The following is a 24,094-nucleotide window of genomic DNA, read 5'->3' on the forward strand; positions in this document are numbered from 1 at the left end:
CTCAAGAGCATTGCCTTGGATAGTCTTGGCCTCAAGGACATCTCCCAGAAACCACCAAACTATCATCCCTGGTGCAGAGGGGCATCCCCAACCTGCCTACCTCTTCAGCCTAGTGCACCTCCTGGAGTGGGAGCCCCTGCCCATCTTTCCTTTCAATCAACATAAGTTTTCTTGGGAGACAGGAGGTCTCCCCTGCACTGAGATTGCATTTAATCTGGCAAACCAGTGGTTTTTGTTTCCTTTTTAGGTCTTTTCTCAAGTAGATCAGAAAGAGGGAGCAAACAGAGGAGAACAGTGACTAAGCAACTCTCCAGCACAAGGAAGGTGAGAGTTGGAGACTCAACCTAAGGGTTGTTCAGCCTGTTACCTTGTCCCTTCATGGTCACCAAAAAGATGTTGCCAGGTGAACTGGAGACACCCCGGGCGCTGGAACCTTGACCCAGCTTGACCCAAAGGAGTTGACAAAGGTTCTTGATCTTGTCATAAGAAGGAATTCAAGGGTAGATAAACAGCATAACAGATGAGTAACAGAAGTGGGACAATTTATTAAAGTGAAAAGTACACTCTCAAGATCTGAGAGCGGAGAAGCTCAAGAGCTGCACACCCTGGGGGTTGGATGTCTGTCTTTAATTGACAGTTGTTAACCAGGGGGCGTAATGTTTATTATTTGGAGTGGGAAATATGGTTTAGCACTCCCTCCCTTCCTTTTCTTTTCTTTTCTTTTCTTCTTTTCTTTTCTTCTTTTCTTTTCTTTTCTTTTCTTTTCTTTTCTTTTCTTTTCTTTTCTTTTCTAAGTTTATTTATTTTGAGAGAGACACAGTGCAAGTTGAGGAGGGGCAAAGGGAAAGAATCCCCAAGCAGACTCCTCACTGCCAGCGCAGACCCCAATGTGGGGCTCGAACCCACAAAACTCTGAAGTTGTGACCTGAGCCGAAACCAAGAGTCGGGTGCTCAACTGACTGAGCCACCTAGGTGCCCCATTTGCACTTTTTCTTTAAATCCAAATTGATTCTAATATGTTAGGAGACAGCCCAAGAGGAAATCATTTGGAATTGAGGAAGTCTATCCCATAGGTAAATCCTACAAAATGAGGACAGTGTATTAACTAACTACGAGTCCATTACCAAAATTCCCCTTGGCTTCCAAGTGGCATCCCATCAGGAATTTTGCCGTAGGTTCCTGGGGTGCTGAGTGGCAGGAGTAGACCTTCTTCCTGATTCTTCTGACACCCTTGTACTACTTGAGAAGGGATGTTGACCTCACTTTACTTCCCCCACTGCATCCTAGGCTACAGTAGGTGCTGGTAGATGGACTGAAATGCTGCAAAGATTGAGGCTGCCTCTTTCAATTTTGAGGGAGTTGATATATTTGATGACCAATAACAATAGCTGTTGTAAGCCTAGCCTGTAGATGTAGTATTAATGGATGGGATCCTGGCCTTCGTTGAGAAGGGGCAACTATTTTATACTGTATTAAACATCCTATGACTAAGCTAGAAGTACCTCGAATCTGAGAGCAGGACTGAGAATGCCAAATAGACCACAGGTAGGAACAAATGAGAGACATGAAAAAATGAAAGTATAGAACTCCTATTTAATCCAGGTGACTTTTTCATGAGCTTTATCCATGATCCAATCCCAAGAGAGTAGTCTTCCATTGGGTGAATGCCCCAATTAGGTAATAGCTCCGACCACTCCCTTCCCACAAGCATGCGGTCAGATGTATCTTGAATTTTATACTCATCGAGGGATGACACCAGATTATTTAGGAGGGAATCTTACACAGAACTCTTAAAATTCACAGCCATCCTAATGACCTGTATGGCTGTCCAGTGATAGGAATATAAGGATTCAAAGAACAGATAAAAGAGGGAAAGCTTGATTTCTGAGCCCAATGCCATTATGGCCAAGGTACTAGTGTCCAGCCAGGTGGAAGGAGTTTGTCCCTTTCTCTAGTGTAGCCACAGGCAAGAGCTTCTCTCCTGAGCACTCAGACATGGCACATTCTGAAGGGTTGGACTATTCAGGACCTCTCCGAAAAAGAACAGGTAAGAAACAAAAAAGGGGGTTGGGGGGAGTGGCAGAGGGGGTGTAGTAAAGGAGACTCCCAAGCTGCACTGAAGCTCTTGGATTCATTTTGTCGCTATCCCGGTACAGGCCACCAAAAACGATGTGAAGTCATTGAACACAACCATCAAGAAAGAATTCTTGAGATGGTAAGACGCATCTTAGTAAGTTTATTTTAAGTAGCACAAGGTCAGAACTCGTGGGCAGAAAGAATTGCACGTTTTGCTGTGTGAGGCTGGTGGGTGGTTTCATACTTAGTGATCAAAGGGAAGGGGGCAGGCAGGAAGTGTCAGATTACAGAAGCCTCTTTACATTTCTTTGAATTTCTACCTGTAAAACTACTTCTGCAAGATTCCTCTGGTGCTTGTCATTCAATTCAATATTAACTATAGGTTACATATACGGGCAGTTGTGAGACCCTTATTCGATGTTTATTGAAACTATGCAGGCTTTAGGCCAGCCTTCTTGGCTAAGAGTAAACATTGTCCTGCTTCTGTCCTTCATCAATTTCATGATCCTACTGAACTGCTTTCAGGCCCCTTGTAAAGGATGTTTTATCAGGGTGGACACTTTTTCCCTTTGTGCCTACCCCTCACCCCTTTCACTGGGCAACCAAGGAAGGGCTCAGCTTAGCCTTGAACCTCAGGGAATTCTTCAGCAGCATCCCAACCCTAGTCAGGAAGTAACCAGGTACTGTGAATTGCCACTTTGCCAGCCAGTGTCCAGGTTTTCATTGGGTCATGTGTAGGTGTTGCAAATGCATCTTTGCTGGGTGGCTTAGGGTCTTTCTAGACTGCTGGTAGTCTAGGAGACTTGGAGACTAGGGGACTTCTCTAGCAACCTAGCAAGACGGTCATGCATGTTGTTGATGCAAAGTTTCCAGTATCCTTGAGGGCAACTTTTGCTGCAGAAAGGCCTAGTCAGAAATTAATATGCGTTTTAAAAATTAATGGTTAATTTATTTGATTTACAAAATTAAAAAAACTACCTCTGGGGTGCCTGGGTGGCTCAGTTGGTTAAGCGTCTGACTTCAGCTTAGGTCATGATCTCGCGATTTGTGGGCTCAAGCCCTGTATCAGGCTCTCTGCTGTCAGCACAGAGCCAGCATGGAATCCTCTGTCCCCCTGTCTCTCTGCCTCTCCCCTGCTCATGCTGTCTCTCTCCCTCTCTCAAAAAATTAATAATGATAATAATAATAATAATAATAATAAAAAACATAAAAAAACCCAGTTCTTCCAAAAGTTTAAAAACACAGCAAAGGGGCACCTGGGTGGCTCAGTCGGTTGAGCGTCCGACTTCAGCTCAGGTCACGATCTGGCAGTCCATGAGTTCGAGCCCCGCGTCGGGCTCTGGGCTGATGGCTCAGAGCCTGGAGCCTGCTTCCATTCTGTGTCTCCCCCTCTGTCTGCCCCTCCCCCGTTCATGCTCTGTCTTTCTCTGTCTCAAAAATAAATAAAACGATAAAAAAAAATTTTTTTTTAAATAAAAACACAGCAAATATTATTTCTAACAGTTTAACATGTAGGTATATATTTAACAATCTAGTTTTCAAGGTTGTCCTTCAGTGTTTGCTGAGTACTTAAATTTATAATAAGTGGAACCTGTTGAAAGTTCCAATTCTACACACAAATTTAGGAAGATTTCAACTTAAATTTAATTAACTTAATTTTCAACTTAAAATTAAGCCTACTTCAATTTCTCAATTACACACTTTGGATTTATGAGACTGTGCTCTATCTAATAAGTGAAATCCTCTTCAACATGCAATTAAATATGCCAATTCTTAACACAAAAACACTGATAATATGGTTTTGATTCTTGTATCCTAGGTCCACGAAAGCATTCCAAAGTTAAAAAACAGGTTCCCCATTAAACAAGACAGCTAACTGAGGTTTCCTATGACCTCAGTAAAAATGGATGCCAGAGAACCTGATAGCTGACAGAGGCCAGATTAGAGGACAAGACTTGAACCAAGATTTAGCCAAAGGTGCCCTTAAAAACCATGTCTTCGGGGCACCTGGGTAGCTTAGTTGGTTAAGCTTCCAACTTCAGCTCAGGTCATGATCTCACAGTTTGTGGGTTTGAACCCTGCGTTGGGCTCTGTGCTGACAGCTTGGAGCCTGCTTGGGATTCTCTCTCTCCTCCCTCTATCTCTGACACTCCCTTGCTTATGCACACTCACTCTATTTTAAAAATAAATAAACATTTACGGGTATCTGGGTGGCTTAGTCAGTTAAGCGTCCGACTTTGGCTCAGGTCATGATCTCAAGGTCCATGAGTTCAAGCCCCACATTGGGCTTTGTGCTGACAGCTCAGAGCCCGGAGCCTGCTTCATATTCTGTGTCTCCCTCTCTGCCTCTACCCTGCTTGCGCTCTGTCTCTCTGTCTCTCTCTCAAAAATAAATCAAACATTGTACCATTTTAATTCTCTCACTTATTATCTTATTGATCTTCTTTCTAATTGTTCTAGACTTATTGAAAATTAGGTACTGAAGTCTCCAACTATTGTTGTATTGTCTATCTCTCCTTTTAGTTCTGTCAGTTTTGGCTTAATGTATTTTGGGGCTATAGTTTCAGATGCATATATGTATATAATTGTTATGTCTTCTTGATAGATTGACTCCTTTATCATTATAAAATGTCCTTCTTTGTCTCTAGTAGCAATTTTTTTTTTTTGGCTTGAAAAATATTGTCAAGTTGGCTAACATACAGTGTATACAGTGTGCTCTTGGTTTCAGGGGTAGATTCCCGTGATTCATCGCTTACATACAACACCCAGTGCTCATCCCAACAAGTGCCCTCCTCAATGCCCATCACCCATTTTCCCCTCTCCCCTGCCTGCCACATCAACCCTCAGTTTGTTCTCTGTATTTAAGAGTCTCTTATGGATTTGCCTCCCTCTCTGTTTGAAACTATTTTTTCCCCTTCCCTTCCCTCATGGTCTTCTGTTAAGTTTCTCAAGTTCCACATATGAGTGAAAACATGATATCTGTCTTTCTGTGACTGACTTATTTCACTTAGCATAATACCCTCCAGTTCCATCCACGTTGTTGCAAATGGAAGGATTTCAATCTTTCTCATTGCCTAGTAGTATTCCATTGTACATATGAACCACATCTTCTCCATTCATCATTTGATGGACATTTGGGCTCTTTCTGTGATTTGGCCATTGTTGAAAGCATCTAGTAGCAATTTTTTAAAGGATTATTTTATCTGAATTTAGTATAGCCACTTCAGATTTGTTTTGGTTGCTGTTTGCATGCTATCTTTCTCCATCATTTTACTTTCAACCTATTTGCATCTTGGAATCTAAAGTGTGTCTCTTGGGGTGCCTTGGTGGCTCAGTTGGTTGAGTGTCCAACTCTTGGTTTCTGCTCAGGTCATGATCTCTCAGTCTGTGGGATCAAGTCCTGTGCTGGGCACAGCGCTGACAGCACAGAGCCTGCTTGGGATTATGTTTTTCTCTCTATCTCTCAAAATAAATAAATAAATAAAGTCTGTCTCTTGTAGACACCATATGGTTGGAGCATTTTTTTTTTAAAATCCATACTACAAAACTCTACCTTTTAACCAGAATATTTATTTATGTTTAATGTAATTACTGATAAGGAAAGATGTATGTCTGCCATTTTACAGTTTCTTTTTTATATGTCTTATGTCTTTTTTTCTTCCTATGTTTCCTTCATTACTGCCCTTTAAAACTTTTTGGCATTAACTATGTATTTTCTAGTCTGTATTTTAATTCTTTTGTAATTTCTTTCACTATATATTCTTCTGAATTATTTTCTTAATGGTTGCACTGGGAATTACAATTAAAATCTTTGTACTTTACTTCAGATTAGTGTCAATTTTTTTTTTTCAACGTTTATTTATTTTTGGGACAGAGAGAGACAGAGCATGAATGGGGGAGGGGCAGAGAGAGAGGGAGACACAGAATCTGAAACAGGCTCCAGGCTCTGAGCCATCAGCCCAGAGCCTGACGCGGGGCTTGAACTCACGGACCGCGAGATTGTGACCTGGCTGAAGTCGGACGCTTAACCGACTGCGCCACCCAGGCGCCCCTGGATTAGTGTCAATTTAATTTCAATAGTGTACAAGAACTTTGTGTCTGTGTAGCTCCATATCTTCCCCTGCTTTTCTTGCCCTTGTAAAGAAAACGCTTGATTCCTTTACTCATTACTGAATTCTACTCTCAGTGCTTCATTTCTGACTTGAGATGTAGGAGGGTATTCCCACACATCAAGCAATTTTCCAACTCTGTGGTGGACTCCAACTACGTATTGTACAATTTAACTTAATTCTGACACTCTGCAGAGATAGCGTTAGATCCCACACAGGTTGAGGGCTCAGTCATGCAGGACTGCCTCCCACTTCAAGTTCAGGCTGTCACTCGTGCCTCTGACTGGCTATAAATCAGGGGTTTCTACACTCTCCTCAGATTTGACTAATTATCGAGAGCAGCTCACAGAACTCAGGAGAAAAAAAAACAGTTTACTTACTAAATTCCTGGTTTATTACAAAAGTTAAAGGTTAAGAGTGAACAGCTAGATGAAGCTATACATCAGGTGAAGTCCAAAAGGATCCCAAGCACAAGAGCTTCTATCCCCGTGGAGTCTGGAAAGTACCCCCCTCCTACCACCCCTGGCCACACGTGGATCCATTTTTACTCACCAGCCCAGAAACTCTCTGAATCAAGTCCTTTGGAGGCTTTATGGAGCCTTTATTATATAAGCAAGATTGAGTGGATCACTGAGCATTGGTGACCACTGAGTTCAGTCAATTCAGCTGATAGGGCTGGAGGGGTGGGAGGGTGGGCAAGTAAAGTCATGGTATTAACATAAACTCACCTGTGGTTGAAAGGAGCTGGTTATGAATTAGAAAAGCCGCCTTTATGGCTCTTACCACTTAGGAAATTCCAAAGTTTTTAAGACCAAAAAATCACAATATCACATCCCTCTTTTTTGATATTATCATACAAATTATATCTTTATATTTTGTATGCCCATCAATACAGATTTATAATTATTCCTTTATGCAGATGTCTTTAAATCAGATTGGGGGGAAAGACTTATAAACAAAAAAAATATACTTGTGCTTTTTAAAATACATATTTACCTTTTTAGTTACCTTTACCAGTGTTCTTTATTTCTTCATGTGGATTCAAGTTACTGTCTAGTGTCCTTTCATTTCAGCCTAAAGGACTCCTTTTAGTGTTTCTATAGGGGCAGGTTAGGTTGCAAGTAGCAAAAAAACAATTCAAATCAGCCCAAGATGGGGGGATGTTGGGAGGTTCACATATCCCAAAAGCTCAGGCACATCATGGCTTCAGGAGTGGCTGAATACAGGAAACAGTCTGTCTTGTCTGCTGCTCTGTGCTGGGCTGGCACACCCCGAGGGAGCCGCCCCAGGAGCTGGCTGAGTACCAGCTAGCAGTGTCAGCAGAAATTGCTCCTCACTGTGTAGATAGCTCCAGAAGAGGTCCCAGGTAGCAATCCCGGGTCCAAGGGAGCCCTCCCAGATCACATGGACAGAGTGGGGGAGTAGTGGGTCTCCAAAGAAATACAGAGATTACCCGGGAAAGGGGCTTTGGGTAAAGTATACATAAGAGCTAAAGGTCTCAGGGCACCTGGGTGACACATTTGTTTGAGTGTCCAACTTCGGCTCAGGTCATGATCTCACAACTCATGATTTTGAGCCCCATGTCAGGCTCTGTGCTGACAGCTCAATGCCTGGAGCCTGCTTCGGATTCTATGTCCCTCTCTTGCTCTGCCCCTCCCTGCTCATGCTCATGCTCTGTCTCTCTCTCTCTCTCTCTCTCAAGAATAAATAAAACCACTAAAAAAAACCCTAAAGATCTCCATCAAGTTAACTTTAGGAAATGTGTCAGCTTTATTAAGTTGTTCTCTTGAGAAAAACCACTTCTATACAAGGCAGACTTTAGACTTAGAAATCCCATTTTAAATAACTATTTAAAAAATAAAGGATGTGAGGCACCTGGGCGGCTCAGTCAGCTGAGCGTCCAACTTCGGCTCAGGTTGTGATCTCAGCTCATGGGTTCAAGTCCCGTGTCGGGCTCTGTGCTGACAGCTCAGAGCCTGGAGCCTGCTTTGGATTCTGTGTCTCCTTCTCTCTCTCTACCTCTCCCCTGCTCATGCTCTGTCTCTCTTTGTCTCTCAAAAATAAATAAGCATTAAAAAATAATTAAAAATAAAGGATGGAAGGAAGGAAAGAGAAAAAGAGAGAAAGAAAGAAAAGAAAATAGAAAAAGGGAGGAAAGAAGGAAGGAAGGAAGACAGACAGAGACAGACATGAGGTTTCCAGAGTGCTCCAAGCTCTTTCTCAACTCCATATTTTGGTGCATTCTGCTGATCCTTTCAGGAATTTACTCCCTAACTCTCCTCCCTCAGCCCAACTGGTGCATTCTGAATTGTCCTTCGTCCTGAATTGTCCTTTGCTGGCTCCTTGAAGTTACACATGTACCTTGTTCACCATAATATACCCAGTAAGCAGTATAGTCTCTCTGATACTGGGTTATCAATGTATGGTTATTGAATAAATAAAGTCATGACTGAACAAGAAAACAAAAAACAAAAAGCAAGCAACCTGAAATTTTTAAAATTTAAGGCTTGGCAGGTTTTTTCCCTTGCCTGACATGTTAGAAATTCTTACTAATGTAATCCAGCAAATCAATCAAGAAGTACTCCTTTAGCTAAAGTATGAAAAGAACTTCTGTGAAGGCTAATTTGAATCTCAAGTATGTGATATATTTTCTGAGGATAAAAACATATATTTTGAGTTCTAATAAAGGACATTTTAAACACCCATAAACAATGACCTTTTCTTCAGTTGCTACATGTTGTACTATCTATTATTTTAAGCTTATCCATAATATATAAAGAGATAATGCAGTAATTATTTGTTATAATTTTTATTTCCTTTATCCAGATATATAGTAGGCATTAAAACTGGACAGTCAAAAGGTTTAAGAACATTATCAGATCCAATACAAGGAACACAGAAAAACAGGTTACTTATTTGTAGGTCCTCAGGATAGCGTACAAGCAACTGTATTGAATATTGCTTCCATTTGACATGGGTCTAATCATGTACTCATTGCCTTGGGACAAAAGTCCAAGATCATGCTCTGTATTTTCTTTCTTTTTTAATATTTATTTATTTTGGGGCAAGTGCAAGTGGGGGAGGAGCAGAAGGAGGGGGGACAGAGGATCAGAAGTAGGCTCTGAACTGACAGGCTGAAAGCAGTAAACCCAATGTGGGGCTTGAACTCACAAACAACGAGATGATGACCTGAGCCAAAGTTGGTCGTTCAACTGACTGAGCCACCCAGGTGCCCCAGGCTCTGTATTTTCTTAACTATTTTGGATTTGCATCCTGTTTAAGTAGCCTTTCCCCCTGAATTATTGCTGAGATTTTCTTCCAAATACTGCTAGTGGAATTTATTTTAGTTTTTATTTTAATTCCAGTGTACTTAACATAGTGTTCTATGTTTCAGGTGTATAGTATAGTAATTCAACAATTTTATACATTACTCAGTGCTCATCATGATAAGTGTACTTTTAATTCCCTTTACCTACTTAGTCACCCTCTGGTAACTACCAGTTTGCTTTCTATAGTTAAGAATCTGTTTTTTGGTTTGCCTCCTTATTTTTTCCCTTTGTTCATTTGTTTTGTTTCTTAAATTCCACACGATGAACTCATATGGTATTTGTTTTTCTCTGATTGCCTTATTTTGCTCAGCATTATACCCTCTAGATCCATCCATGTTGTTGCAAATGCCAAGATTTCATTTTTTTTAATGGTCAAATAATATTTCTGTGTGTGTGTGTGTGTGAGTGTGTGTGTGTGTGTGTGTGTGTGTGTGTGTACCACATCTGTATCCATTCATCTATCAATGGACATGTGGGCTGCTTCCATAATTTGGCTATTGTAAATAATGCTGCAATAAACATCAGGTGCATGTATCCCTTTCAATTAGTGTTTTTGTATTCTTAGGGTAAATACCCTATAGTATGAATTACTAGATCATAGGGTCCAGTTTTTGAGGAACCTCTATACTGTCTTCCACAGTGACTGCACCAGTTTGCATTTCTACAAACAGTGCATGAGCATTCCTTTTTTCTCCACATCTTTGCCAGCACCTGTTGTTTCATGAGTTTTTTTATTTTGGCCATTTTGACAGTTATGAGGTGATATCTCACCGTAGTTTTTGATTTGCATTTCACTGATGATAAGTGATGTTGAGCATCTTTCCCATGTGTTTGTAGGCCAACTGGTTGCCTTTAGAGAAACGTCTGTTTGTTTCTTCTATTTTTTAATTGCATTATTTGTTTTTTGATATTATATAAGTTTTTATATATTTTGGATACTAAATCTTTGTTGGATATTTCATTTGCAAGTATCAGGCATGTTTCTCATTTCATTTGTTAAGCCTTTTATCTCTGCTATGTTATTCCTTATCTCTGTATCAAGGGTCTCACTCATGTCTTCCCTCTTTTCTCCTGTCCAGTGAGTATCATTATGATCATTCCTTTAAATTCTCTATCAGGCATGTTACTTATATCTGTTTCACTTAGATCTCTGGCTATGGCCTTGTCCTGTTCTTTCATTTGGGATAAGTTTCTCATCTTGTCATTTTGTCTAAGTCTCTGTGCCCGTTTCTGTGTGTTAGCAAAGTCAGCTACATCTCCTGTTATTGAGGGTAATGGCCTTATGAAGAGGAGGTCCTGTAGTGTCCTGCCATGTCATGTCCCCTGTTCCCCAGGGCCTGGTACCCAAGGTGTGCTGTGTATGCTTGGCTGTTTTGTCCTGGCCACTTTATCCTTTAGGCCAGCCGTCTGCAGAGGCTCTCTTTTGCCTGTTGTGAACAGTATTTTGTCCCTGGTCTGAATGTGGGGTGTTTTAACCAGGTGTGCTCTGGTCCGTTTGTGAAATGAGACCTGTGCCCACTGCCACCAGAACTGAGGCTCTGCAAAACGCTCACATCAGTAGATGTGGTGTTAAGAGGGTTTGGGCTCATCTTTTGGGGTTGACTTCACTGGGACCAAGGCAAACCTGACTGGGAGAGGTGGTTCCACTGGAGCATGGAAGCAGGGCTTGGTGCTGGTTCCTGCAGGTGGCCTTATGCTTTTGTTGATGGGTGGGGGAGGCACATGGTACCTGCCAGTTCCTTTGTCCCCAGAGGTATCTCTCCGGGAGCATTGCCTCTCTGGGACATGCTCTGAGATGAGCAAATAACCTCCTCACTGTGTGCCCCAGGTGCTCTTCAGAATGCTGTTTCCATGTTGTATGTCTGCAGGTGTTTGCCTGCCTCCGGCTTCTACCATAGTCATGCTTTTGCTGACCTTTAAAACTCCAGGCTTTAAGCCCCACTCACTTTCCAAGCCAAATGCTATTGGGAATTCATTTTCTCTGTGTGCTCCCCTGTGTGTTAGTCTGTCTCTTACCCTTCTCCGTGACCATGGCTTCCTCTCCACCATGGCAACCATGATCTGTTTCTCTCCCAAACTGCATCTCTGCACTTCCTACCTTCTTCCATGTGGCCTCTTCTTTACCTTTAGTTGTGGAGTTTGTTCTGCCATCTTTAGGTCAGCTTCTGGGGCACTTAGGATGATTTGATAGTTCTCTAGTTGTATTTGTGTAATGAGGTGAGCCTAGGGCCTTCCTACTCTGCTGCTATCTTCCTCACTGAGCAGTATAGATATTTTAACAATATTTGTTCTTCCAATTCATGAACATGGATTGTCTTTCTATTTGTTTTTATTGTCTTCAATTTCTTTCATCAATGTTTTATAACTTTCATAGTATAGGTCTTCCACCTCTTGGTGAACTAAACCTAGTTAAGTTTATTTCTAGGTATTTTATTCTTTTTGGTGCAATTGTAAATGGGATTGTTGTCTTAATTTCTCTTTCTGCAACAGATTTCTCTACACTGATTTTGTATTCTGCACCCTTACTGAATTCATTTATTAGTTTTAGCAATTTTTTTTGGTGGAATCTTTTGGGTTTTCTATATATAATATCATGTCATCTGCAAATAGTGAGAGTTTTGCTTCTTCCGTACCAATTTGGTGCCTTTTATTCCTTTTTCTTGTCTGATTAGTGTGGATAGGATGTCCAGTACTATGTTAAATAAGTGGTGAGAGTGGACATTCCTCTTTTGTTTCTGCCTTAGGGGAAAAGTTCTCAGTTTTTCCCCATTGACTATGTTGTTGGCTATGGGCTTTTCATTTAAGGCCTTCATTATGTTGAGGTATGTTCCCTCTAAACCTACTTTGTTGAGGAATTTTTTATTCTTAAGAGAATAAATTGAGGTATTCATTATCAAGCTTTTAAAATGCATACTTGTTGGTATTGGGAAATAAAGCACCTATTGGTAGAATCAATGTCTAGACTGGCTATAGAGTACAGTTATTGACAGGAAGCTGTGGGAGTTTCTGAGTGTTTTTAGTGGTGGGACAATTTTATTTGGAGGGTCTCTCAGCCTGTAGAGTGTTTGTTTATGGGTTGGACGGTCAAAGGAAGTAGACAATTAATCAGACAGTAATGGTACCTGTAGATAGTTGTTGCAGGTAGAGATTTTGCCAGAGTAGTATTCTGATGTTTTTGATTCTAGTGGTTAAACTTTTTATGTCTGTTTCACTCATGGTGGCCTCTTTCTGCATGCATTTTGTACTTTTGGGGGGTAAACTTGTGCTCAAAAAGGCTTTGTGCCATTCCTAGGAGAGCTGGGTTGTGGATATATACTTTCTGGGAAGATTTTTTTTCACTTCTGCAGCTGCTCCAGGGTGTTACCAGCCCAGAAATCCTTGAGATGAATTTAGATTTATAGGAGTAAACATAAATTGGGAGTAGAATTTGAACTCCGGAGCAGCAACAGGCATGCTCATGGTCATGAACTCTCAAGGAGACATTTGCCCCATCTTGATCCCAGACCAATACAGACAGTTTTTCTTTTGTCCTTTGTTCTCAATTGTCAGAGAGAGAATTTTTTCCAGTCCTCACTTTTTTGGACTAGTCCCAGCATCTTGGGAGGTAGGAAAGGGCCTCCAACCTATAATCCCTACTTTGTGCAGCCCTATGCCTTGTCTTATCTTCTGGCCTCATTAAAACTTGAGTTTCTTGTTTACTTGAGATCAGCTAATACTCTCAGGGGAGAGGTAACATCAATGCCAGTGTGGCTTTTAGCTCTAACATTAAGTTTTTCTTTTCTAATCTAGGGACTTTCCTTAATTTTTCACAAGTGAAGCTATACTTTTTTTTTTTTTTTTAAGTGGTTATGTTGGATCAGCATTTCTTGTTATTTTCTATCTAGAACTTTTTCCCAGGATGTTAAATTACTCGAGACAGAAGTCTGAACATTTACTTTTCAGTATAAAAACGTATATTTAGTGGGGCATCTGGGTGGCTCAGTAGGTTGAATGTCCAACTTCAGCTCAGGCCATGATCTCACAGTCTGTGAGTTCTAGCCCCACATCAGGCTCTCTGCTCTCAGGGCAGAGACTGCTTCAGATCCTCTGTCCCCCTCCTTCTGCCCCTCCCATGCTCGCACTCTCTCTCTCTCTCTAAATAAATAAATAAACATTAAAAAATTACTATAAATACAAAAAATTAAACCACAAAATTACCCCTAAAAAGGGAATTCTTTTTTAATCTTAGGGTAGGAAAGGCCATTTTAATTATAATTTAAAAGTTTTACAGCCAGTAAAGAGAAATTGATACATTTACTACAAAGCCAAAACTTGAATTTGGGAAATAAAATAAAAATTCATAAACAATGAAAAAGACATGATAAATTGGAAAAATTTTTTTGATGTCAGGAAGAAAAAGAATAACAACCTGATAATAATATAGTTGAAATATATAAATGGACTATTGAAAAAAGACGAAATGCCAATGAGTATTAAAGATTCCTAACCTCCCTCAAAATTTGAGAAACGCAAATTAGAATATGCACACATAAAATGATAGCATAGAAATACCATTTTCATCCAGCAAAACTGACAACGATCCACATTTTTCAGCTATGAAATTTGCAATGTTCAAAGAGTCGTATAGCACCTAACATTGAGGAGGCTGTGGGAAACCAGTCACGTGTCATTGGGGGGAATGCCGTTTTCCACAATCTCTCTGGGGGGAGGGGTACATTTGGCAGATAGGCGTTGATATCCTATAGACATTGCTCACAAGGGCATCCACTAAACATTGTTTACGATGCAAAATATTGGACCTACATGTCCAACACTGGTAATTGAGTAAGTGATGATACATTCATATAATGGAATAACCGTGAAGAATAGTGGATTCTCTCTAAGATACACTGTTAACAGAACAAAGCAAGTTGTAGAACTATATGTAATATTCTACAGTTTGTGTAAAACAGAAAATTTTATGTGCATATTTACTTGTATGCAAATAAGTGTCTGGGGGTGCCTGGCTGGCTCAGGCCAGTAGAGCATGAGACTCTTGATCTCAGGCTCATGAGTTCAAGATCCATGTTGGGCATGGAGCCTACTTAAACAATTAAAAACAAAAAGAAAAACAAAAAACAATGAAGTATCTGGAAGGATTCACAAGAAAAATGAAAACATTGGCTGCCTCCGGGGAAAGGAAATGAGAGGCTGAGGGACAGGGTAGGAAGGAGACTTTCATTTTATACCCTTTGAATAGTGAGCCAAGAGAATACATTACCTTAAATACAGTTTAAATTTTAAAAAGACACAAACATATTTTTTCAAAAAAAATCCCGTTTTGTAGCAAAAAAAAAAAATAAAATGTGTTTCTATGAGTAACTAGATACGCACAGTCTCTAATAAGAATGTTAACATGACAAAATGCTCATTGGGAGTCTTGATTATAACTGTAACCTCCACCTGTTGATCTAGTCTATGGATAATGACATATTTTTGTTCTCAAATTCTAATTAATAGTTTCCAAATAGGATCTAAGATTTGAGCAGGAAGATTGTAGGACAGGTAGTCATATGGCTTGTGCCTTTTACTCTCATGGGATTTACTTCTTTGTCCTTAGAGAGGAATTCAGCCCATCGCATTCATTTATTAAGTTTTTTAAATGTTTATTTATTTTTGAGACAGAGAAACAGAGCACAAGCAGGGGAGGGACCAAGAGAGAGGGAGACAGAATCCGAAGCAGGCTCCAGGCTCTGAGCTGTCAGCACAGAGCCCTATGTGGGGCTCAAACTCACGAACCATGAGATCATGGCCTGAGCCCAAGCTGGATGCTCCACCGACTGAGCCACCCAGGTGCCCCCATCACATTCATTTAAACAGCTGCATTCCACTCCCTTAAACTAATCGGAACCAATAAAAATACCAGCAAGAAACTCCAAACCTTAATTTTAAAATTCCATGAGATGGGGCGCCTGGGTGGCGCAGTCGGTTAGGCGTCCGACTTCAACCAGGTCACGATCTCACGGTCCGTGAGTTCGAGCCCCGCATCGGGCTCTGGGCTGATGGCTCAGAGCCTGGAGCCTGTTTCCGATTCTGTGTCTCCCTCTCTCTCTGCCCCTTGCCCGTTCATGCTCTGTCTCTCTCTGTCCCAAAAATAAATAAAACGTTGAAAAAAAAAATTTTTTTTTAAATAAAAAAAATAAAATTCCATGAGAAGGATCTTTAGGAAGACTATATTTGTGATTACATAAAACATACTAACCAGTAGTTCACATCTGTTGCTTCCTTTATAATCTGTCGGACTACTGCCTTTTCGCGGCTTTTCTATGTCCCCTGTTCCTCCTGCCCCGATAATGGGGCCTCCATTACATTTTTGACTTGGAATTTCCTCGCTGTTGCCAGTTTTATAAAGAGCTCAGTGCATTTGGCAGGACCCAGAACCCCCAGGGTGGGGAGGAGGAAGCACGAGAGTGTAATCATTTTAAGGTAATTGTTAATTTATTAAAGCAAACCTTGTCTATCCAAGTGTTTACAACTCTCCCTTTTGTGAGCTGTTCTGAATAGACATACCAGATTTCCTCCAAGGGACCTTTTTACACAAGCACAGAACTCAGAACAAAGAGCTCCTTCCAGAAGGGCCCAGAGCACAGTCTCTCAAGTGATTCCTGGGGCCAGTGGCAGAATGCCAGCCATGCTCATGCTCCAGGCTCCAGAAATGGATGTGACCTCTCGAAAGAACACATTCTCTTACTGAGGAGGAATCTTGAATGAAATTCAAGAGGTGCAGGTGTTCAGCAGTTCTGGAGATGAAATTCGAGCAGCAGGGCCTCTGCCGTCCCCTGTGGCTGCAGGGAAGTCTGTATGGGTGGAATGGGGGTGCCCACTTCCTCTCCCACACGTGGATCACCTAACATCTGTGGCTTTTTGTCATTTCTCTCATTCCTTTGCCGTTTTCCATGCCTAGGTAAAAAGAAAAACAAACATCTACTTTTCTGTTTAATGCTTGCTTTTCCTGCTAATAAGGGGCTCATAAAACAGATTAAAAATAAAACAATTCATAATTCAACCAGTCTCAAATTCAGAACTTTCTGCTGGAAAAGAGAGAAAACCAAGCAGATAGGCCTGGCCGTCGAGGCTTGGGGTTCTCATCTGGGGGCTTCAAGCCCGGACTGGTGGTGGAGCGTGACAGCGGCAAGCAGCATGTGGTCACCGGAACCTTCTGCCAGACGCGTGAAGGCGCATCCACTGGGTCCAGAGCCCGTGAGTGGTGACTGCGCACCAAAGGGTGCCGCGTTACCAGCACGGAACTGCATCTTTTCCTATCATTCACATTTTAGTCGGGCTTATGTGTGTGTGATCTGATTGCACCCTAAGTTGCCCCACTGGCCACAGCACTGAGGGGCTAAATCAAAGTAACCGGTGTGACCTTGGTCCTTGTAAGTGGACCAGACCAGGGAACACAGGCATCCCAAGGCAGATTAATTTCCGTTGGTTGGGCACAAACATGGTGGGCCATAGCTATTCTCTCCTGGGTATTAGAACCAGGAGCTGCTGAGAGAATGGTGACTCCAGGGATGAGGGGTGTGGTGGGGGTGGGGATGGGGAGCTGTGTGATAGAATAACATAGGAGGACCTACGCAGCCCTGATGGGTCCTGTGCACGCGGAGATTGTGAAGGAACAGAAAATGGAAGGAGGTGTGAGAAGGAAAGAGAAGTTCCAGAAGGGGGTATGAGGAAGCTGGCCTGTCACAACAGCAAAGCCTCAGTACCTCCTGCTCCTGCTGCTGAGGCCTCTGGACCTGCCTTGATTCCAGAGTAAGCCTCATTCCTAATGGTTCCCAGCTTTTTCTGTATCTCTGTGCAGGTGTTCCCTTGTGATGAACCTGTCTTTTTTTTTTTTTTTTGAGAAATCTTGGTGAGCCTCTGTTCTCCACAGCCCCAAATCCTAACACAATGCTCTCTCGGTTTTTTTCTCTCGACACAAAAGTACCTATATACTTTTTCTTACAAAACTGGATCAGAATGAAATGATATTTTTAACTTGACAATATGTTGTGAGAATTCTTCTAAATGTCACTGAAACTTTATAGAATTTCCTTGCAAGGTACCCAAACCCCTGAATAGCTGTCATCACAAAGCAAAGTCCAACTTGCTGCCATCCTGCTGGAAAAAAGTATCTGCACAGAAACCCACTGAGGAGTCGAGTGAAACTCTTTCCAGGTCTGCTTTCCTTGGAACCCCTCCGGCCCCAGCGCTTGGGTAGTTAGTGCCTTCCCAGCAGGCCCCTGGTGAGTAAGAAGTTGCTGTGGCCAAGATCAAAGAGGTTTTTGCCTGCTTTCTCCTCTAGGATTTTGATGGCTTCCTGTCTTACGTTTAGGTCTTTCATCCATTTTGAGTTTATTTTTGTGTATGGTGTAAGAAAGTGGTCCCGGTTCATTTTTCTGCATGTCGCTGTCCGGTAGGAAATATGGGCCATTTAAACAACATTTAGCCACCTTATGCCTAGACCTATCGTGCTCCCATGGCTTTAAACTTCAGCTCCTGAAGCATTTTCCCATGTCAGCTGCAGCCAGGATATACATTAGCTACACTATGGCCTTGGACCTAAGGACTTTACCACGGGGAGCCCTGGCATTTCAGGTTCTGTGTGGAGGCCCTAGCAGTCTCTTGAGGCCTCTGTGACCCAGCGGCATTCCTCACTTGAGCTACATGGAGGTTGCATCTCTCCCTGGCCATTGTTGACCCGGGCCAACCTCCACCCCGATCTTGTGCTTATGGGATGCGATGAGCATCGCTCTGTCACTATTTCAGAGGTCCTTGCCAGGAGCACTCATGGGTCAACACTGTGAGCGGGGAGTTTCTAAGGAATGCCCATTGTTGTGGTGCCTGGGTGGCTCAGTTGGTTGAGTGGCCGACTCCTGATTTCATCTCAGGGTCATGGGATCGAGCCCCACATTGGGCTCCACACTGGGCATGGAGCCTGCCTTGAAATTCCCTCTCCCTCTATCGCTTATGCTCTCTCTCTCGCTCTCTCTCTCTAAAAAAAAAAAGAAATGTCCATTATATTTGACCTCTAGCTGTTTGCTTTGTCTAACAACAGACAATTCGGCTTCCCAGGCACCCTCCTTGTTTCATGGTTTGGTTGTCAGGCTGCCATTGAGAGGGTTAATGCCATGATACCTGTCACCACCGGGCATGCAGTGTACTCAACCAGTGTTTGTTCCTGTCCCTTCTCCCTTTGTTTTCCCTAGCTCAGACAGAAGATTGGGGAAAAGAAAGGAATCGGAAGGCTGTAATGCTGGTATTATTCCATGACAGTATGTCTTAGTTGTACGACAAGAAAACAAAGAAAAACGTTGCTCGCTTCTCACAGCGTCTGCACCTGCAATTAACTGTCAGCCAACATCCTTGTGGTCACATGGCTTATACAGCTGTCAAAACTCATCGGGCTGAACACTCCACACCTGTGCATTTTGTTGTATGTTCATTACGTCTTCAGCTTTTCTTCAATGAAAGTTCAACCCCAGAACAGCGTCACATCCTGCACTGTAATGGGAGGATATGAATAAATTCGCTTTTCCCATGGGCTCTGTGGCTCGGACCTTGGGGCCTTGTGTTCCTGCCCCTCCCAGCCCCTCGCCCTGTTGCATTTAGCCAGTGTGTAGCCTGCCGGCTGATCCTTCTGCCCCTGGTCCTGGTATCCTCAGTTTGTTCTCCTCAGGGCCACCAAATGACTTTTAAAATGCAAATATTTCCGTGTTATTCCTTGCTTTAAAGTCCTCAGTGACTTCTCATCTGTTAACGAGAGGATAAAATCCAAGTTCCTCATGACATACAAAGCCCTCCTCCGTGAGCTGGCTCCTGCCCACCTCCCCGGCTCCCGTGCTCACTGCTGCCCGACTCCCATTTCATGCTCCAGAAATATAAACTGCTTATAATTCCCCACAGTCCCAGTTTGCCCCCTGCCGGACTCGTCCTTTCCAAAACTACTAAATTAGAATTGGTGCCAGGACAAACACATACTGTGCCTCTGGGCTTCCAAAACAGTGGTCACGTTTCATATATTCTCCTTAAATAGACATTTACTCCATTTTGTATCTGAGGCAGGCGTGAGGGTAGAGAACCAGGCTGGGGGCCACAGGCCATCATTTAAGTGCTAGTTTTGCCCCTTTCTGACTACCCGTCCTTGGGCTGGTCACTTAGAATGGCTGAATCTTAACTTTCTATTATGTAAAACCAGGGTTATAGATATTCACCTTAAAGGAGGAGAAACACGTGAACTGCTGGATGTCAGGGAACTTTAGAAACTCTTCAGTGTTGCACAGATGCGTTGTGAGCTCCAGGTGACCTGCGTGCAGTAAGCAGAAAGCAGCCCATTGTGGGCCCTTAGCAATGTTTTGCTGGATGGGTTTTGTTTGAGAGTGTCTTGAATCCTGGGAAGAATTTTCTGTGGCCAGCTCTGGGCATGTAAAACCCACTACTGGCTGCTCCATCAAACACCATAAGGATTCCTTCTCCAAGGGCAAATTTAAAAGAATGCAGCATCTGCTCTTAATTATGGATGATGGTAACAGGAACACATCAAATACACTCCAACATGGACAGGCTGGGGAGGAATTCAGGGCACAGTGGACAGAGCACTGGATGCAGGAGGATGAGGTTCTACTTCTCTGCCACCAGCTTGACTTCCCTGGGCTTCATTCTCCCATCTCCCAGGGCTCGATTAAACTGCTAGGCGCCCTGCTGGTTCTCACGTTCTGTGTATGGCCAAGACAGAGTGGTGCAAAATGGGTGCTGGAAATTTGGGTTTTGAATAACATCCATCTTTAGCTACAGGATTCATCAAGCCACAGATATTAATTGATCTATAATGTGTCCAGTACATAGTCCAATGTAACTGGTCTTAACAGAAGTGCCATCAATGAAATATACTAAGTGATAGCTCAGTCTGTCTATTCAGATGCCAATTTCCTAAGAGAAATCTCCTTTTTGTGGGACTAAGTGGTGCCTCCATTTATTATTATTTTTTTAATGTTATTTATTTTTGAGATAGAGGCAGAGCATGAGCGGCCGGGCGTGGGGGGGCGGGGGGGGGGGGGCAGAGTGTGAGGGAGACACAGAATCCAAAGCAGGATCCAGGCTCTGAGCTGTCAGCACAGAGCCCAATGCGGGGCTTGAACTCACGGGCCGTGAGATCATGACCTGAGCCAAAGTCGGACGCTCAACCTACTGAGCCACCCAAGCACCCCGTGGTGCCTCCATTTAAAAGAGCTACTGGGGCACCTGGCTGGCTGGCTTAGTTGGGGAGCATGTGACTCTTGACCTTGGGGTTGTAAGTTTGAGCACCACGTTGGGTGTAGAGATTACTTACAAATAAAATCTTAAATAAATAAATACATAAATAAAAGAGCTACAGTTGACCCTTGAACAACATGGATTTGAAGTACACAGATCCACTTAAATATCCAGATTTTTTCAATAAATACCCTATAGGACTGTAAGTGTATTTTCCTTATGATTTTCTTAATAACATTTTTCTTCTCTAGCTTACTTTATCATAAGAATATAGTGTATAATACATATACATAATATGCATTAATTGTATGTTCTCAGTAAGGCTTCCAGTCAACAGTAAGCTATTAGTAGTTAAGTTTGGGGGAGTCTAAAGTTATATGCAGATCTTTGAGTACATGGGGGGCCAGAGCCCCCAACCCCTGCATTCAAGCATCAGCTGTGGTTCAAAACTAGTTATAGTCACAGCGTCTGGGAGCAGGGCTTAACGGGAGGAGGAGGACAGGGGAGCATCATGACTTAACTTCTTCTCAGTTTTGCTTTCTATCTTTTGAATTTTGTGCTGTTTATATCAACTAAACTCTAAAATAATCACTTAAGTATTTATTGATGATATGATGTCTGGAACTTGCTTTCAAATACTCCACTGGTGGCCAGGGGGAATGAATAAGTCCAGCCATGTATTGGTAATTATTAGAGCTGGGTGATGGGCACCTGGGGGTTCCTTATACTGTTCTTTCTACTTTTAGATATGTTTGATATGTCCCATTATGAAAAATTTTAAATAATAAACATTTCAATTTGTTGAAAAGTACACTTAAAATTAGTCGGACACTACAAAATTTTGCTCTATTTCACCTTTTCCTTGAAATTGTTACTATAAATGAAAACAAAATGAAAGTTCCATATGATGAATCAGTTAAATTATTCCAGGAGGAATTAGAATGAGAAATCAGGAATGATACTGGAGTCAGAGGTTGCCCCCCCCCCAGGGAATGTCTGTGTCCCCCCACCAAATTTATACGTTGAGATCCCGCCCCCACAGTGTGCTGATGTTAGGAGATGGGACCTTTGGGAGGTGATTAGGTATGATGATGGAGCCTTCATGAATATGGGATTAGAGCCCTTATAGAAGAGATCTTAGAACTCTTTTTCTGCCACAGGGAGAAGTTAACATCTGCAACCCACAAGAGGGTCATCACCAAAACCCGACCACACTGGTGCTCTGCTCTTGAACTTCTAGTCTCCAGAACCGTGAGAATAAATGTCGGTTATCTACGAGCCGCCCAGTCTGTGGTACAATTACAGCAGTGAGAATGACTGAGGTGGCCCCCTTAACTCCTGCTGAGTGGCAAAGCCAACTAAGACAGTCGTGATCTGTTGCTCCTCTTTGCGAAGTGTATCAACAGAGACCCTCATGCCAACTGACAAGCATGTCCTCGGACATGCCGGGGCCACCTGGGGCTACTGACTAGACATGCATCTTCTGCAGACACTTCTTTTCTCATTAATTCTCCTTTAGGGAAAAAATGGAAGAGGCCAGGCCATTAACCAGACAGGGCCAGTAAAATGGAATCAGATGAGTACCCATGCAGTGCCTTCTCCTTTGTGAATCAGGAAAATGGGCTTTTATAAGTGCACCCCCAATGAAAGCTGCTGTTGTTTTTCTCACTGACTTAGCAACGCATACAGGAATGAATGTATAAACAAGAATTTCTGCCATTGGGGAAAACTGCCAAAATAAACATGGGCTTTGATATCAATGGTAATAGTCTTCTACTGCTGTTCTTAAATTACCACCATGGAATCAGTGGCTTAAAACAACATAGATTCGTTCCTAGAGTCCTGGAGGTCAGAAATTCAAAATTAATTTTATTGGGCTAAGATCAAAGTATCGACAGGGCAGGTTCCTTCTGGAGGCTCTGGGGAGCTTTCATTTATCAGGGGAGAACCCCTTTCCTTGCCTTCTTCACTTTCCAGTGGCTGCCCCAATTCCTTGGCTTCAGCCTCTCTTTGTCTTCAAAGCCATAGGAAGAACGTGGAACATTAACTTTATTTCATGAGAAGTGATTTAAGACATTAATATTTAAATAAACATAGATATGTTATAGAGTAGAATGCAAAATTCTCACGTGTTTTTAAAAAAAAAATTTTTTTTAATGTTTATTTATTTTTGAGACAGAGACAGAGCATGAACGGGGGAGGGCAGAGAGAGAGGGAGACACAGAATCTGAAGCAGGTTCCAGGCTCTGAGCCATCAGCCCAGAGCCCGACGCGGGGCAAGATCATGACCTGAGCCGAAGTCAGACGCTTAACCGGCTGAGCCACGCAGGCACCCCTCTCACGTGTTTTAAAGATAAAAATGTAGAGATGCCTGGGTGGCTCAGTTGGTTAGGAGGCCGACTTTGGCTCAGGTCATGATCTCACAGCTATTGAGTTCAAGCTCTGCATCAGGCTCTGTGCTGACAGCTCAGAGCCTGGACCCTGCTTCAGATTCTGTGTTTCCCTCTCTCTCTGCCCCTCCCCTGCTCATGTTCTGTTTCTCTCTCTCTCTCTCTCAAAAATAAATAAACATTAAAACAAATAAAAATAAAAATGTTGGGGCGCCTGGGTGACGCAGTCGGTTGAGCGTCCGACTTCAGCCAGGTCACGATCTCGCGGTCCGGGAGTTCGAGCCCCGCGTCAGGCTCTGGGCTGATGGCTCAGAGCCTGGAGCCTGTTTCCGATTCTGTGTCTCCCTCTCTCTCTGCCCCTCCCCCGTTCATGCTCTGTCTCTCTCTGTCCCAAAAATAAATAAACGTTGAAAAAAAAAATTTTTTTTAAATAATAAATTAAAAAAAAATAAAAATGTAAGTCTTCCAAAAGAAATGTACCTGCTAGCAGCATGGTTTTTTGGGTTTCATCCCAAAGCCCCTTAGGTTGGTTGACTCTCCTCTACCATTGGAGACACTGCTGGATCCAACTCTTCTACATGTGAGGAAGCACAGGTCCAAAAGGTAACTTTTTTTATTATTTTTTTTAACATTTATTCTTGAGAGACAGAGACAGAGCACAAGTGGGGGACAGGCAGAGGGAAAAGGAGACACAGAATCCAAAGCAGGCTCCAGGCTCTGAGCTGTCAGCACAGAGCCCAATTCAGGGCTCAAACCCACAAACCACTAGATCATGACCTGAGCCAAAGTCGGTCGCTTAACCAACTGAGCCACCCAGATGCCCCTAATATTTATTTATTTTTGACAGAAAGACAGAGTGTGAGCAGGGGAGGGGTGGAGAGAGAGGGAGACACAGCATCTGAAGTAGGCTCCAGGC

The 24,094-nt window shown here is 42.6% G+C and overlaps 1 long non-coding RNA gene across 1 annotated transcript; it reads left to right on the forward strand.

Moving 5' to 3' along the window:
• The first annotated feature begins 943 nt into the window (after window positions 1-943).
• LOC121033184 (uncharacterized) lies at window positions 944-22,554 on the forward strand. The gene is made up of 2 exons (XR_005791757.1): window positions 944-2,215; window positions 21,949-22,554. It is a non-coding gene; the product is annotated as an uncharacterized LOC121033184 (long non-coding RNA).
• The last annotated feature ends 1,540 nt before the right edge of the window (window positions 22,555-24,094 follow it).

This window comes from Herpailurus yagouaroundi, unplaced genomic scaffold (assembly GCF_014898765.1).
Source record: "Herpailurus yagouaroundi ecotype Mexico unplaced genomic scaffold, PumYag 142, whole genome shotgun sequence".
Taxonomy (NCBI): domain Eukaryota; kingdom Metazoa; phylum Chordata; class Mammalia; order Carnivora; family Felidae; genus Herpailurus; species Herpailurus yagouaroundi.